This window comes from Pleurodeles waltl, chromosome 3_1 (assembly GCF_031143425.1).
Source record: "Pleurodeles waltl isolate 20211129_DDA chromosome 3_1, aPleWal1.hap1.20221129, whole genome shotgun sequence".
NCBI lineage: Eukaryota > Metazoa > Chordata > Amphibia > Caudata > Salamandridae > Pleurodeles > Pleurodeles waltl.
Genome location: NC_090440.1, coordinates 1253855123 through 1253873295, shown reverse-complemented (window position 1 = coordinate 1253873295; position 18173 = coordinate 1253855123).

Here is an 18173-nt window from a genome sequence, read left to right as displayed (position 1 = left end):
GTCAACATCTAACTCAGACCCCATGTTTTCTCAGTATTAAAGCCACTTTTGCCTATGGCACCGCGGGTGAAGTTTCTTGGAGGTGATGGTGGGCCTTCAGCGGTCTTTCACCTATGTTCCCTCTGACATCTAAATAGGACGGGCGAACTCTCAAAGAGGCGGTTGGGTTGAAGGTTGAAAGTTCAATGGTGGAACTGTTACCGCCAACATATAAATCAGGCCCTGTGTTCTCTCAGTGTCCCTGGTGATGAAATGCTGGGCAAAGACACTCTTTGTTCACGCTATCTCACTTTTTCTTCTGCGTATGAAATATGTAAACTGCAACAAAACAGCATTATAAATGTGTCCCTCTTCCAGTGATTTCTCTTTATATTTCAACTTCATATTTTCATGTGAGGGTACCTGCTCTTGTTTTCTGACAACCTTTGTCGCTATAGTATCAAACGTTATATTGTCCCCTGTTAGACCTTTCAGCCTTAGGGTATCTTCCCCCAAAACTTTTGGCTGCTTGACTCACATTTGCTCTGTATCTTTTTTGTTGGCTTTGGGACTCTGAGCGCTTTGCAAATGCTGACCAGTGCTAAAGTGCATGTGCTTCTCCTGTAAACATGGTAACATTTGTGTACCCCATATTGGCATATTTAATGTACTTGTTAGTCCCTTGTAAAGTGATATATCATATACACATGGTCTATAAATTAAATGCTACTAGTAGTCCTGCAGCATTGATGTTGCCACCCACTTAAGTAGCTCTGTAAGCATGTCTCAGGCCTGCCACCGCGCAGCCTGTGTGTGCAGCTTCACTGACACTTCAACTTGGCATTTAAAACCCCTTGCCAAGACTTAAACTCCCCTTTTTGTTATATATAAATCACCCTTGTAGTAGGCCGAAGGTAGACTATAGGGCCGGGCGCTATGTGACTTAAGGACAGGACATGTACCTTTAAATTTTACATGCCCTGTTGGTGAAAAACTCCCAAAAGCATTTTTCACTATTGTGAGGACTTCTCCTCTCACAGGCTAGTATTTGGGATTTTGTTAATATAACTTTAAGTTGTAATTCATGACCAGAAATGAGTAGTGTAAGAAAAGGCCTCTTTTTGACATGGTTAGCCCCACTTTTTGCTTGGTGTTTGATGTAGTCTAGAAGTTGTAGTGCCCAAAGCCCCTGCTGACCAGGTTCCCAGGGCCAGAGCTCTTTCCATAAAACTTTTGTGATGCATTGACACAATTAGATACACCCTTAGATACCACTATAAGTCCCTAGTAGAAAGGTACTTAGGTACCCAGTGCATGGGGTACTATGAGTAGGCCCCTGAGGGCAGCAGATCTGATTGTGCCAACCTCTAGGGCCAGGTCTCCATGTGCACCCATAACTGCCATTGCAGGCTGAGTGTCCTGGTACAATCCTAAAACACAAACTTGACATGGCACACTGCCTGTGTGTCCTGTCCACCACACACTGCATTTACGATGGGTAAGACACCCCTCTGGCAGGTCTTACAGCCCTAAGGCAGGGTGCATCATAGAATATGTGAGTGCATTACTGCATGAGCAATATGCCCCCACTGTGTTGAAGTAAGCCTCAGTAAGGCCTACTAGTGCAAGGGGTTCACCCTTCTCTTCACAAAGTCCTCAGACCATATAGGAAGAAGTTGGAACAGAAACTGAAATAAAAGACAACGTTTATTAAACCTCATGAGCACCCTTCGGTAATGTTTGAAGTAGCACACTGAACTGAGAAAGCATGGTCCTTTTATACCCACGCAGGGGCTAAAAGGAGGTGATACAATTATAGAAGCAAGACTTCTACACATATAAGGTCATGTGGAAATGCACAGTCGACAGGTAGGAGGGGCTAACAGTTTTCAAGGACTAACAGCTGCAGACTTTACTGGGCATGTGCGAAAGTGGGAGATGCTAAATATAACTTGTCACTAGGCAGATTTTCAAGAGTAGTTAACAGAAAGGTAGGACAGAGCACATGGTGAGCACATGGCAGCATGTGGCAGAAAAAATGGCTGCCATGAATACAAAATGGATTCCGCAAAATGTTCGCAATAGTTACTAAATACAAGATGTCTTCTGCTAATGCTTAATCTAATCGCTGCTAAACTACAACAGACGACCCTTTCAGCATTAGCTGAAGACATTAGTTTTTCTGGGATAATCTAAATATTCATCTTGTACATTTATGCTCATCATTTCAGCTATTTCCTTATCTAACATGTGTTGTGCTTTCATTTCTGTAATATTTCTTTTGATAGGCATACAAGCAGTAATACGCATGGAGCAGAACATTGGACCACACTGAATACAGATACAGCATGTGAAAAATATTACAATCATTACACACAGGATAGTCAGTAGTTTCCAGCCACAGGCGGAAATAAGAGCCCAAAACCATCCAGAAAAAGTCCAAGTACCAGTCTCTGTGTGGATTTCTGCAGCAATTTTATGCAATTTAGATATTGCATCATATTCTGAATGTTAGAAATGGGGTCTTTGGTTGACAGTCAGGTTACCCCCTGTTCAAGCAAGGACCCTCCCTCTAGTTAGGATAAAAGAGAATCACCCTCAGCTAACCCCTGCTTACCCCCTTGGTAGCTTGGCAGAGCAGTAGGCTTAACCTCAGAGTGCTGGGCGTAAAGTATTTGTACCAACACACACAGTAACTTAATGAAAACACTACAAAATGACACAACACCAGTTTAGAAAAATAGGAAATATTTATCTAGACAAAACAAGACCAAAACGACAAAAATCCAACATACACCAGTCAAGTTATGATTTTTAAAAGGTTTAAAATAAAAAGAGTCTTTAGGTAGTTGTAACAACACACTAGCGCTGCTAGCGTGTAAATGTACCTGGTTTGCGTCAAAAATAACCCCGCACGGGCGGTGTGCGTCGAAAGTAACCCTGCACGGCTGTGTGCGTCGAAAACAACTCGGCACGGCGGTGCGCGTTGGAAAAGCCAGCCACACGACGATCCGAAAGTCCCGCGGCGCAGGGTGCGATCTCTCAGCCTCCGTCAGCGATGCTGCGCGTCGTTTCTCCTGCTCCGGGCGTCGGTTTTTCGGTCGCGTTTCCTGCGGCGTCGTTTCTCAGCTGCGGAACCGGCGTCGCGTCGTTTTCTCAGCCGCGATCGGATTCGCGTCGATCTTTTCTCCGCACGGCGCTCGGTGCGTGTATTTTTGTCCTTAGGCTGCCAGCCTCTCCTTTCAGGGTCCCAGGAACTGGAAGGGCACCACAGAGCAGAGTAGGGGTCTCTCCAGAGACTCCAGGTGCTGGCAGGAAGAAGTCTTTGCTATCCCTGAGACTTCAACAACAGGAGGCAAGCTCTACATCAAGCCCTTGGAGATTTCTTCTTCAAGATGGAAGGCACACAAAGTCCAGTCTTTGCCCTCTTACTCTGGCAGAAGCAGCACTGCAGGAAAGCTCCACAAAGCACAGTCACAGGCAGGGCAGCACTTGTTCCTCAGCGATCAGCTCTTCTCCAGGCAGAGGTTCCCCTTGATTCCAGAAGTGTTTCTCAAGTTTGTAAGTTTGGGTGCCCTTCTTATACCCATTTTAGTCTTTGAAGTCACCTTCCTTCAAAGGGGACTCACACCTTCTTGTGAAATCCTGCCTTGCCCAGGCAAGGCCTCAGACACACACCAGGGGGCTGGAGACAGCATTGTCAGAGGCAGGCACAGTCCTTTCAGATGAGAGTGACCACTCCACCCCTCCCTCCTAGCAGAGATGGCTAATCAGGAATGCAGATCACACCCCAGCTCCCTTTGTGTCACTGTCTGGTGTGAGGTGAAAAACAACCCAACTGTCAACTGACCCAGACAGGGAATCCACAAACAAGGCAGAGTCACAGAATGGTTTAAGCAAGAAAATGCTCACTTTCTAAAAGTGGCATTTTCAAACGCACAATCTCAAAATCAACTTTACTAAAAGATGCATTTTTAAATTGTGAGTTCAGGGATCCCAAACTCCACCTGTCCATCTCTTCTCTAGGGGAATCTACACTTTAATCATATTTAAAGGTAGCCCCCATATTATCCTATGAGAGAGAGACAGACCTTACAACAGTGAAAACGAAATTGGCAGTATTTCACTGTCAGGACATATAAACCACATTACTATATGTCCTACCTTATCCATACACTGCACCCTGCCCTTGGGGCTACCTAGGGCATACCTTAGGGGTGCCTTACATGTAAGGAAAGGGAAGGTTTAGGCCTGGCAAGTGGGTACACTTGCCAAGTCGAATTTACAGTGTAAAAAATACACATACAGACACTGCAGTGGCAGGTCTGAGACATGATTACAGAGCTACTTATGTGGGTGGCACAACCAGTGCTGCAGGCCCACTAGTAGCATTTGATTTACAGGCCCTGGCACCTCTAGTGCACTTTACTAGGGACTTACTAGTAATTCATATATGCCAATCATGGATAAACCACTTACATACAATTTAAACAGGAGAGCATATGCACTTTAGCACTGGTTAGCAGTGGTAAAGTGCTCAGAGTTGAAAAGCCAACAGCAACATGTCAGAAAAAAATAGGAGGCAGGAGGCAAAAAAAGTCTGGGGATGACCCTGCATAAGCAAAAGTCCAACACGACCCCCTACCAGCCTAAAGCCAGGGGAGAACAATCAATACCTTGATGTACTTCCCTGATTGGGGCGATAGAACAGGGACCCAGGCCCACAACAGCAGGGGCATGTTCCAGTTCTACGCCTTCCTGACTCCAGTTGGATCCCTCTGTCCATACTCTCAGGGCCCACTAGGCTAACCCATGGGGAACCCTTCTCCACATCTACAGACACCATCTGTGCAACACCTAACTTTACTTTGCTCACAGATGTACTGCAATGGGCAGATAGTACCACCAGGGCCAACACAGTGGTGTTGCCCACTCCACCCCCGGGGTGTGACTCTCGTCCTCCCCCCCCCAGGGGCAACTCTGTCCACCAGGACAGTAAGCCACAGTGGCCCCAGACAACTGTCAGGGATGAGAGCCCGACCTCAGGCCTCTCTAACCACTGTGACTGTGGAGAGTGGGGGGTGGTAGCCCCAGGTGCCTGGCACCCTTTGACCACTCTCTCTTCCACCAGGTCAGGGATGACAACCTGACCCTGGTCCTCCCCTCTGGGGCTCTGTACCCTCCCTGCAGAAGCGGCACCCCCAGAGTCCAAAACTGTCAGGGTGCTTGTAGAAGCAGTCCTGCACAATTCTTCCATCAGTGCAGGGATGTTAACCTGCAACTGATCCTCCAACCTGGGGTCTGTACCTTCAGGTTGGACCAGGGCCAGGGGTGAGGCTTCCCTCCCCCTGCCCTCTCTTCTGGGGTCCTGAACCACCCAACTAGGAGCGGCCCCCCCAGAAGACAACATGGTAGGGGTACTGTTAGCAGTAGCCCCTTCCTCCAGGTCAGGGGGGACACCCTTAACCTGGCCTCCCAATCCAGGGTCTGTACCCACAGACTGGATCACTGCCTGGCAACCCAGGACTTCCTGGGGGGCATACCTACCCCCTACCAGGTCAGAGTTTACCCTCTGAACCTGGTCATCCAACCCAGGGTCACCACCCTGCGGTTGAACCACTGCCTGGCACACCAGGACTTCCTTGGGAGCACACTTACCCCCCATCAGGTCAGAGTTTACCCCCTGAACCTGATCATTCAACCCAGAGTCACCACCCTGCGGTTGAACCATTGCCTGGCACACCAGGACTTCCAGGGGAGCACACCTACCCCCTACCAGATCAGAGCTTACCCCCTGAATCTGGCAATCCAACCCAGAGTCACTACCCTGCGGTTGAACCACTGCCTGGCACACCAGGACTTCCTTGGGAGCACACTTACCCCCCATCAGGTCAGAGTTTACCCCCTGAACCTGATCATTCAACCCAGAGTCACCACCCTGCGGTTGAACCATTGCCTGGCACACCAGGACTTCCTGGGGGGCACACCTACCCCCCACAAGGGAAACACTTTCCCCAAGGGCCATACAAGAGTCTGGCTGGCGCAGGTCTCCTGACCTCTGCCCATCTGACAGAGTCTGGATTCCCCCCAGCCCAGAAATGGTCTCACCAAGGTCATTCCTGGGGGGCTCTGCACTCAGAGCTGACCCCTGACCCTCCAGGTTCTCCACTGGGGTCCGCAACCCCCTCTCAACCCTCTGTCTGGACTTCTGCAACCCCTCACTAGGAGTGGTACTGCCAGACACCAGAACTGGTGGGACGCTGGCTACAGCCGCCCCCCCAAGTTCTCCTGACACTGTGGGGTCTCCCTCAACAGATGGCCCTATGGTACAGGCTAGGCTCCCCTCCTGGGGTTCCCGCAGGGAACCCTCCAGGACCTGGGACCGGATCTCGGGCACCTTGGGCCTCAACCCATCCCCATTCCCTCTCCTCTGAGACTGGACATGGGGTCCCTCACCCATCCCACTACACTGGGACCTACCTGGGACACTACAATCCTTCCCTACCTCACCTGGTTGGGAACTACCTAGACCACTCCTCTCAGGAGCACCCCCAAATGCCTCTTCAGACTCTCTGGTACTCACCCAGAAGTCTGCCTCCATTGTAAGCTCCCTGGGGTCAGAGAACTCACACTCCACCTGGTGTTGGCATAGCTCTGGAAAATAAGGACTAGACATATGCTCTCCAGCAATTACATCACTCAGCCCCTCACATGAATTAACCAAAGTACCCTTCACCCAACCATCCAGTGACTCTGCTTTGAAAAAGCACCCCACATCACCCTCCTGAGACTGGTGAGACAGTACCTGACTGTCCCTGACACTCAACCCACACTCTTCTGGGATGTTTTCACCCTCCATAACCAGGACTTCTACCTGGGGGGAACCCCTCTCCCTGTCACTCTCACCTAGAGTCAGTAGAGTGTCCCTCCCACCAGTAGGAATATGACTCCCCATGCCAGTTCCCCAATCCACCTCAGGGACCCTGTGCATCACTGGAGCTACCTCATACCCCTGAACCTCCTGGCGTGTGTTAACTCCCTCCTTCAAGTAGGGCACCACCTCTCTGGGCATGTGCACTTCTGCAGCATCACTGGATATACAATTGTTGCTGCCACCATTCCAGCTGGACTCAGCCCTCATGACTTCCAGCTCTTTCAATTTAAGCTCGTAAGCATAAATCATTTTTTTAATCTCTAAGTCCCTCCTCCTTTCTGCCAGGGCTAAGGCTCTCTTCTCCTCGGCCCTCTTAAACTCTTCCAGACTCCGGATTCGAGCTAGGAGCCTATCATCTCTTTCTGTTCTCTCCTCAGGGCCACTGCCCTCCTCTTTGGAGTAATCCTCCTCCTCAGAGTAGTTATCCTCCTCAGACTCATTTGGTGGTGTTGCCTGACAACGTTTCAATTCATCCTGAAGCAGGGCTGACTCAAGATCCTCCCTTCTGGATTCCTTGTTCACAGCCAGTCCCCTTTCCATGCAGAATGCTTTAAGCTGCCACTTTTTATACATAGATAGGTGCCAGAAATTGACTTCCATTTCTGCAAAGGCTTCACAACCAAAAAACAAAGTCCAAAAATATCATCAATACTTCCAGGAGGACATCAGAGAACAAAAAGCAGAATCACAAGACAAGTAGTATGTGGTCACGTAGTGGTCTGAGATCAAAAACAGTAGTGTACACTTAATTACTGTATGTCAAGTACAAATACAAGTCCAAATCCCGACCGCTGGTCACCAATGTTAGAAATGGGGTCTTTGGTTGACAGTCAGGTTACCCCCTGTTCAAGCAAGGACCCTCACTCTAGTTAGGATAAAAGAGAATCACCCTCAGCTAACCCCTGCTTACCCCCTTGGTAGCTTGGCAGAGCAGTAGGCTTAACCTCAGAGTGCTGGGCGTAAAGTATTTGTACCAACACACACAGTAACTTAATGAAAACACTACAAAATGACACAACACCAGTTTAGAAAAATAGGAAATATTTATCTAGACAAAACAAGACCAAAACGACAAAAATCCAACATACACAAGTCAAGTTATGATTTTTAAAAGGTTTAAAATAAAAAGAGTCTTTAGGTAGTTGTAACAACACACTAGCGCTGCTAGCGTGTAAATGTACCTGGTTTGCGTCAAAAATAACCCCGCACGGGCGGTGTGCGTCGAAAGTAACCCTGCACGGCTGGGTGCGTCGAAAACAACTCGGCACGGCGGTGCGCGTTGAAAAAGCCAGCCACACGACGATCCGAAAGTCCCGCGGCGCAGGGTGCGATCTCTCAGCCTCCGTCAGCGATGCTGCGCGTCGTTTCTCCTGCTCCGGGCGTCGGTTTTTCGGTCGCGTTTCCTGCGGCGTCGTTTCTCAGCTGCGGAACCGGCGTCGCGTCGTTTTCTCAGCCGCGATCGGATTCGCGTCGATCTTTTCTCCGCACGGCGCTTGGTGCGTGTATTTTTGTCCTTAGGCTGCCAGCCTCTCCTTTCAGGGTCCCAGGAACTGGAAGGGCACCACAGAGCAGAGTAGGGGTCTCTCCAGAGACTCCAGGTGCTGGCAGGAAGAAGTCTTTGCTATCCCTGAGACTTCAATAACAGGAGGCAAGCTCTACATCAAGCCCTTGGAGATTTCTTCTTCAAGATGGAAGGCACACAAAGTCCAGTCTTTGCCCTCTTACTCTGGCAGAAGCAGCACTTGTTCCTCAGCGATCAGCTCTTCTCCAGGCAGAGGTTCCCCTTGATTCCAGAAGTGTTTCTCAAGTTTGTAAGTTTGGGTGCCCTTCTTATACCCATTTTAGTCTTTGAAGTCACCTTTCTTCAAAGGGGACTCACACCTTCCTGTGAAATCCTGCCTTGCCCAGGCAAGGCCTCAGACACACACCAGGGGGTTGGAGACAGCATTGTCAGAGGCAGGCACAGTCCTTTCAGATGAGAGTGACCACTCCACCCCTCCCTCCTAGCAGAGATGGCTAATCAGGAAATGCAGATCACACCCCAGCTCCCTTTGTGTCACTGTCTGGGTCAGTTTGACAGTTGGGTTGTTTTTCACCTCACACCAGACAGTGACACAAAGGGAGCTGGGGTGTGATCTGCATTTCCTGATTAGCCATCTCTGCTAGGAGGGAGGGGTGGAGTGGTCACTCTCATCTGAAAGGACTGTGCCTGCCTCTGACAATGCTGTCTCCAACCCCCTGGTGTGTGTCTGAGGCCTTGCCTGGGCAAGGCAGGATTTCACAGGAAGGTGTGAGTCCCCTTTGAAGAAAGGTGACTTCAAAGACTAAAATGGGTATAAGAAGGGCACCCAAACTTACAAACTTGAGAAACACTTCTGGAATCAAGGGGAACCTCTGCCTGGAGAAGAGCTGATCGCTGAGGAACAAGTGCTGCTTCTGCCAGAGTAAGAGGGCAAAGACTGGACTTTGTGTGCCTTCCATCTTGAAGAAGAAATCTCCAAGGGCTTGATGTAGAGCTTGCCTCCTGTTATTGAAGTCTCAGGGATAGCAAAGACTTCTTCCTGCCAGCACCTGGAGTCTCTGGAGAGACCCCTACTCTGCTCTGTGGTGCCCTTCCAGTTCCTGGGACCCTGAAAGGAGAGGCTGGCAGCCTAAGGACAAAAATACACGCACCAAGCGCCGTGCGGAGAAAAGATCGACGCGAATCCGATCGCGGCTGAGAAAACGACGCGACGCCGGTTCCGCAGCTGAGAAACGACGCCGCAGGAAACGCGACCGAAAAACCGACGCCCGGAGCAGGAGAAACGACGCGCAGCATCGCTGACGGAGGCTGAGAGATCGCACCCTGCGCCGCGGGACTTTCGGATCGTCGTGTGGCTGGCTTTTTCAACGCGCACCGCCGTGCCGAGTTGTTTTCGACGCACCCAGCCGTGCAGGGTTACTTTCGACGCACACCGCCCGTGCGGGGTTATTTTTGACGCAAACCAGGTACATTTACACGCTAGCAGCGCTAGTGTGTTGTTACAACTACCTAAAGACTCTTTTTATTTTAAACCTTTTAAAAATCATAACTTGACTTGTGTATGTTGGATTTTTGTCGTTTTGGTCTTGTTTTGTCTAGATAAATATTTCCTATTTTTCTAAACTGGTGTTGTGTCATTTTGTAGTGTTTTCATTAAGTTACTGTGTGTGTTGGTACAAATACTTTACGCCCAGCACTCTGAGGTTAAGCCTACTGCTCTGCCAAGCTACCAAGGGGGTAAGCAGGGGTTAGCTGAGGGTGATTCTCTTTTATCCTAACTAGAGTGAGGGTCCTTGCTTGAACAGGGGGTAACCTGACTGTCAACCAAAGACCCCATTTCTAACACTGAAGGTGAGTGATCTGGGATAAAAACACAGCAACTACTACTGATGATGCAACATGCACCACCTCGATCAGCTAATATCACATCCAGTACTATACGATTTTGGAGCGCTACCATCCTCGCAATTTGGAGCTCCTCACTAATATTCCCAAGTGCCAGAGCTGCCTAATTGGTAACAGCTTCCACAACCCTAGTCAATCGTCTCACTTTCCTACTGTTTAATGCAGCACCCACAAAGGAGAACAACCCTAAATTAAAATCAACATATTGTTGCAGGCTAGTGTCCGTTTGGTCTACCTCATTTGTACTTATTGTCCTTTTATATCTATTTTTAATGATGTCATTGAACAGTTTAAAATCTTGGTGATATGATGCAGGGGCCAAAAACACAGGGGGTAATAGAAAAGATACATAACACACACCTGACCACCCAACAGGTAGTTGGTAATATCCATAGTTGCCATAAACAAAATATGTATTATGTGAAGCTGTAAAACTACTATTATTTACACCCTCAATAGTTAAAATCAAGGTACAATCGCTTATCCCTATTGGAATTCGCCCAATGCTACGTATAAATAAATCAGCTTTAGTTTTTGTAACAGAAATCACAAATTGTTCTTTCTTGTCAGAGTCTCTTATATTTGTGAAGACATATGGTATTGAAACATTGTCCGGTTGATACTCTTCCCATTCCCATTTAGTTCCTTTGGCTTGGGGATACCCATCTTTGTCTTGGTAGCATACTTTATTAAGGCGAAAAAGAAGTCTGCCCTTTTCCAGATGCAAACAAAAGCGTATACCAAGCTTGACAAGAACCATTGTGTGAAAAAGGAAGAGGAATGAAAGGTGTTCCTCCTTTCTTTTGATGCGCAGGTATCATTCCACATACCCAACAGTTAGTAGTATGTGTAGCATTATGAGTATGATGCAACATCTGAATGAAAGTATTATTGAAGTACGATTGACAGTGCTTCTGCTCCTGATAGGGAAGCGTAAAGTAATAGTGATCCTCTGGTACTGGAGTAGTGGCAACAAAAAACTCTCAAGCAGGAGCATTCTTTTCAACAAACCAGGTGATTATTGCTATAACCACCAAAACAACAACAAACCCCATAGTACTAATGATCAGTTTGTTATTCATTTTAGCAACAGTGATAATCGACCCTTTCAGAAATTAATTTAAAACAATTGTTGGAGCTCTTATCCCTGGGCAGCCGCTGATTTCTTCACCACGGGCCAAGATGGGTGTCACTACTCTAAAGCATGGGTGATCCCCCCCCTTGCCACATTGGCTCTCCGTTTCACTAACCCAGGGCGGTAGCTCAACCAGTTTTTTTAATTTTTATTCAGATTCTTTCCTCGGTCTCAAATTATATCGCGTCACTCCAGAAGTCGTCTGGTCCGGGAAGGCCTCTGCAGATTCGTCAGGTGATATAGCACGGCCTTTCTCCGTAGTCAAAATCTGTTGATGATCGGTCAGCACAGCAGGTTCCACCAAGGTAGGTAGCACTCTCTTGCAGTGAGTATTATGGACCCAATTCTTTCGGTTCGTCACTCGAACTGCTGTCCTTGTTGCAAGGAGCACCTGTTCTGGGCCTCGCCACCTTGGTTCCAAGCTGCTTGATCTTTCAAAGGACTTAATCATCACCTGGTCACCAGGTCGGAGTTCATGGCCTTCACCTGTAGATCTGTCAGGAGGTGCTTCTCGAACCTGTTGATGAATAGAAAACTAATTGTCGGTTAACTGTGCCAAATAATCATTCATCAGGACACAAGGTACATCATATACAGAATTGGGCTTAGGAACTCCCCAAATGTTCATTGGCCTTCCAAATACCACTTCATATGGACTAAGGCCGATTTGAGAGTGTGGCACTGACCTAATAGACAATAATGCCAACGGTAATGCATCCGGCCAAGTTAAGGATGTGGAAGCCTGTATCTTCGCTAACTTCAGCTTCAAAGTAGCATTATACCTTTCCACCAACCTTGCTGATTGTGGGTGGAAAACCGCATGGAACTTCTGTTTGATCCCTAATCCTTTCAGGACATGCTTAATAACTTCACCAACAAAATGAGGTCCGTTATCATTCCATAAATGTCTGCAAACACCAAACCTAGGGAAAAATTCCTTCAAAAGCATTTGCTGTGGTAATGGCAGTATTATCCTTTGTGGGGCACACCTCTATCCATTTACTAAAGGCACATACCACCACCAAGACATACTTTAAATTGTTGCAGCGTGCAAGCTGAATATAATCCATTTGTAGAACTTCAAAAGGTGCAGTTGGTGTAGCAAACCCTCCCGCAGGAGTACGTGTCCCTTTTCCAGGATTGTATTGTAAACAGATCAAACAAGACTGTACTCTCTTAGCTGTACTGGAAATTTCTGGATGCTCCCAAACTTGCGTAAGCAACTTTGTTATTGTTGAAGCTCCAACATGTGCCAGCCCATGTGCCATCTGAACCATAGGTTGTACAAAATCTATAGGCAATTTCCATTTATGCATCTGCTTACTCCGCCAACAGCCCTCATCATCCAATTCTCCTTCTTCAGACCATTGCTCACGTTCTTTCACAGAAGCAGATTTCTGTATATCTAGTACGTTTTGTCTAGCATTATGCCAACGTTCAGCTTGTGACTTCACTACATACATAGAAGTAGTAGTTCGCTGCATCGCAGTCATACGTGCCTCGCGGTCCGCAAGAGCATTACCTTGCCCTATCTTATCGGTCACTTTCTTGTGTGCACTACATTTCACAATAGCTAGTTTCTTTGGAGGTCGTACCGTCTGGCAACTTCAAACAAGACCCATCAACCCACAATTCCCCGTCTACATCTTGGAGGGGCGTATCTTGTAAACCAATACGACCCTTTGTCTGTTCTTCGGTAAGGAATATACAATCATATGTTTCTTGTGACTGAGGCTGAGTCACCGGATATGGTAACAAAGTGGCTGGATTTAGTGTTGCACATCTCTTCAGTGTAATGTGAGGAGCCAGCAATGTCAATTCATATCCTGTCATGCGAGCGCTAGTTAAATGTTGTGTCTTTGTTTGATTTAAAAGAGCATCAACCGCATGGGGTACTAACACCAACAGCTTATGTGACAAAACTATCCCTTCACTCTGACGTATTGACACAGCTGTTGCGGCAACTGAACGAAAACACCCAGGTAACGCTCGAGCGACAGGGTCAAGTACTGCTGTAAAATATGCACAGGGACGCTGCTTATCGCCATTTTTCTGTACTAAAACTGACAATGCACATCCATCTTTCTCATGTACGTAAAGTGCAAAAGCCTTCATGTAATCTGGAGTACTTAACACTGGGGCAGAACAAAGGGCTTGTCGTAGCTGCCGGAAAGCAGTCTCACATTCATCTGTCCATGGGAGGGACATTGGAGTATCTTTAGTCAAAAGTGCTAGCAAAGGTTTCACAATGTGTGAAAACCCTATTATCCATTGCCTACAAAATGAAGTAAGATCAAGGAATGCACAAACATCTTTCTGAGTAGAGGGTACTGGTGTGTCTAAAATTGCTTGAATACGATCTGATGTAAGTGCACGGCCCTCCTTAGACAAAAGGTGACATAAATAGGTTACCTTTGGTCTACAATATTGCAATTTCTTTCATGACACTTTATGATGGTGTGAAGCAAGAAAAGAAAGTAAGGACAAATTGCACTTTTCACATTGCTCAGGGGTATCAGCTGCCAAGAAAATATCATTGACATATTGTATGAGAGCCACACCTTCAGGCAAAACAAAAGAATCAAGTTGTCGTTTTAACGCTTGACTATAAATACTTGGGGCCATATTTATACTTTTTGACGCAAAACTGCGCTAACGCAGTTTTGCGGCAAAAAAATTAGCGCCGGCTAACGCCATGCGGGCGCCGTATTTATTGAATGGCGTTAACCGGCGTTAGCCGACCGGCGCTGCCTGGTGTGCGTGAAAAAAAACCACGTACACCAGTTAGCGCCGGCGTAGGGAAAAATGGCGTTTGGGCGTCCAAAAATGGGGCAAGTCAGGCTGAGGCAAAAAAATCGTCTTAACCCGATTTGCGCCCTTTTTTTTTGGCGCCCAGACGCCATTAACATGACTCCTGTCTTAGCAAAGACAGGAGTCATGCCCCCTTGCCCAATGGCCATGCCCAGGGGACTTCTGTCCCCTGGGCATGGTCATTGGGCATAGTGGCATGTAGGGGGGCACAAATCATGCCCCCCTATGCCACAAAAAAATATTACAAAAAATACTTACCACAACTTACCTTTTCTTCCCTGGGATGGGTCCCTCCATCCTTGGGTGTCCTCCTGGGGTGGGCAAGGGTGGCAGGGGGTGTCCCTGGGGGCTTGGGAGGGCACCTCTGTGCTCATTCTGAGCCCACAGGTCTCTTAACGCCTGCCCTGACCCAGGCGCTAAAATCCGGCGCAAATGCGGTTTTTTTAGTCCCACCCACTCCCGGGCGTCATTTTTGCTCTGGAGTATAAATACGACGCATATGCATCGCAGTCATTTTTTAAGACGGGAACGCCTACCTTGCATATCATTAACGCAAGGAAGGTGTTCACGCCCAAAAATGACGCTAACTCCATGAACTTTGGCGCTAGACGCGTCTAACGCCAAAGTATAAATATGGAGTTAGTTTTGCGTCGAATTTGCGTAAAAAAAAACGACGCAAATTCGGCGCAAACGGAGTATAAATATGCCCCTATGTATCAGAAACAGTGGAGGCAGTGGGTGTTGGTTTGTCTGCATGTGGATGTTGCTTGTGTGAATGCTTGTGTGAAGTGTGGTGTTTATGTCTGGATGAGCTTCCCTTGGGTGTTGAGGTGTGTGCAGGCTGGTCTGTAGGTGTGTCTGGGATAGGCAGAGGTACAGGGGATTGGGTCTGGGTGGAGGAAGTTGGAGGGGGGAGGCTAGAGACAGGGACAATTGCTGCTGTCAGTGCTGAGGCCAGAGCGTTGAACGATCGCTGATGGGCAGCCTGACACGAATGTATGCCCTCCAGGTATGCATTACTCCGGTGCACCTTCCTTTCTACACCCTGGATGGCATTCAAAAGGGTAGACTGCCCAACAATGATGGTCCTTAGGAGGTCAAGGACCTCCTCACTGAAGGCAGCAGGGGTGACTGGGGCAGGGCCTGAGGTGCCTGGGGCGAAGGAGATGCCCCCATTCCTGGGTGAGTGGGCACGGGGCAAACGCTGAGGGGCTGCTGGGAGGGTGGTGCTGGTGCGCTGGGTGGCGGCTGTACCTGTTGTTGCGGGGGGCACGGATGTTGCCGCCACCACAAGGGAGCTCCCTTCAGAGGACGAGTCGCTGCCACTGACATCAGCACGAGTCCCTGCTGTGGAGCTCCCCTCGCCCTCCGTCCCACTGGTGTACTCAGAGTCCGTGGCATGGCCCTCCAGAGCCATGTGGGATGCAGCTCCCTCGTGCTCCGATGCCACTTCTCCTCCGCCTGATGATGCTAATGCACACATGAACAGGAAGACCACAAAAAAGGGGAGGGGGAGAAAGAAAGACATGTTGAGTGCATGGATTACCGCTACCGTTGGCGGAGAGGACAGACACAGAAGCCCCCTGCACTACACTGCACACTTGGGGTCCACTACTCAATCAGTGAGACATGGCCTACAAGCCTATGGATGACAACTGCATACATAGATGACACAGGGCCATGAATAGCTGTACTTGACACCCTACAGAGGTGGGGGGCGGGGCACAGGGCCATGCCTTACGGAGGGGCCTAGCCTACAGAAATCGCCCTGGCCTAGAGATACCCACAGCCCACCTCCCCCACCCAGACACCTCCACTGCGCGCAAAGTCACCAGAATGAGAGTGTACTCACCCCCTTGTGTCTGCTGTGATGTCCTCACGCGCCCATCCAAATCGGGGTAGGCCACCGCCAGGATCCGGGACATCATGGGGGTCAATTGACGACTGGCACCCCTCCTATGTTGGGAGGCCATCCCCAGCAGAGCCTCCGCCGTCTTCCTGCTCCCGCGTCGGATGTCCTCCCACCTCTTCCGGCAGTGGGTGCCCTGTCTGTTGTGGACCCCCAGGGTCCGGACGTCCTTGGCGATGGCACGCCAAATAGCGATTTTCTGGTGGGCGCTGACCTATGTGACATGTACAGGGGGAGAAAACAAATCCTCACCTTCTGCATGCTTGATGTGAGTGGCCCCCCATCCCCACCCTTGCCATGTGGCCAATGCTCTCATCTGTCGTCTGATGCATGCCTCAATCCCTCCCCTCCCCACCATCTTTCATCCACCCGACTCAACCCAGGCATTGCCCACAAAGCATGGTCCCACTGTACCTACCTGTTGGTCTGGAGGACCGTAGAGTAGCGCATACTGGGGGAGGACCCCATCCACGAGTTTCTCCAATTCTTCATAAGTGAAGGCAGGGGCCCTTTTCCCAGTCGCAGCAGCCATTGTCTCTTCCAGACCGAGGTCACAGCAGCACTTGCAGTGTAGGTCCTCTCCTGTGGAAGATCAGGTATCGAGTGATTAAGCAGATAGAAAATGGCGGTCACGCCCGCGGCGGTGCGTACCACGACCGCCGGCGCACATTGTAATTGGCTCGTGAAACCCTAGGATTCTATGTTAACCAATGCGGTTTTGCGCTGCAGTCTTCGACCGCCTACCGCCACGGTGTGCCATGCCAGCGCATTGACCTCACATCCCATTGTCACACTTCACAGGTCAGGCAGCCGCCATTTCAAGGGCCCACATGGCTTAATTTCTACTGTGTCACACATACCAAGGCCTTTCCTCAACACTCATACAAACCATTCAATGCATAGTGAATCGTGTTGTGTGCAAGCTGTGGGAACGTACCTGTGGGTTGATTGACTCTGTGCTCGCTGTTGTCCTTCCTAGGCACCGTCTGCTGGGCAATGCGAGGAGATGGAGGAATCTTCCCGTGTACACACCGCTGGTGGACCTGTCGACAATGGAGGAAAGACATGTCATACTGACATACAGGCTTGACCGAGCCACTATACAGGAACTGTGTGCCCAGCTGGAGGCAGACCTGATGTCACCCATCCGCCAACCCACAGGGATCCCCCCTCTAGTGCAGGTGCTGTCAGTACTCCATTTCTTAGCAAGTGGGTCATTTCAAACAACAGTGGCCATATCATCAGGGATGTCTCAACCTATGTTTTCCAAGGTGTTGTCCAGAGTGTTGTCTGCCCTGCTGAAACACATGAGGAGCTACATCATTTTCCCTGAGGTGGGGGATTTGCCTACAGTGAAGGGTGATTTCTATGCCCTTGGACATATCCCCAAATTCATAGGTTCCATTGATGGGACACATGTGGCTTTGGTACCTCCCAGCAGGAGTGAACAGGTGTACAGGAACAGGAAACGTTACCATTCAATGAATGTACAGATGGTGTGTTTGGCAGACCAGTACATCTCCCATGTTAATGCCAAGTTCCCTGGGTCAGTGCATGATGCCTACATCCTGCGGAATAGCAGCATCCCGTATGTGATGGGTCAACTCCAGAGGCACCGGGTGTGGCTATTAGGGGACTCTGGTTACCCCAACCTGTCCTGGCTACTGACCCCAGTGAGGAATCCCAGGACCAGGGCAGAGGAACGCTACAATGAAGCCCATGGGCGGACTAGGAGGGTGATCGAACGCACCTTTGGCCTCCTGAAGGCCAGGTTCAGGTGCCTCCATATGACAGGTGGATTCCTAATGTACTCACCAAAGAAGGTGTGCCAGATCATCGTGGCCTGCTGTATGCTTCACAACCTGGCTTTGCGCCGCCAGGTGCCTTTTCTGCAGGAGGATGGTCCAGATGGTGGTGTTGTAGCAGCTGTGGAGCCTGTGGAGAGTGAAGAAGAGGAAGCCGGAGAGGACGACATAGA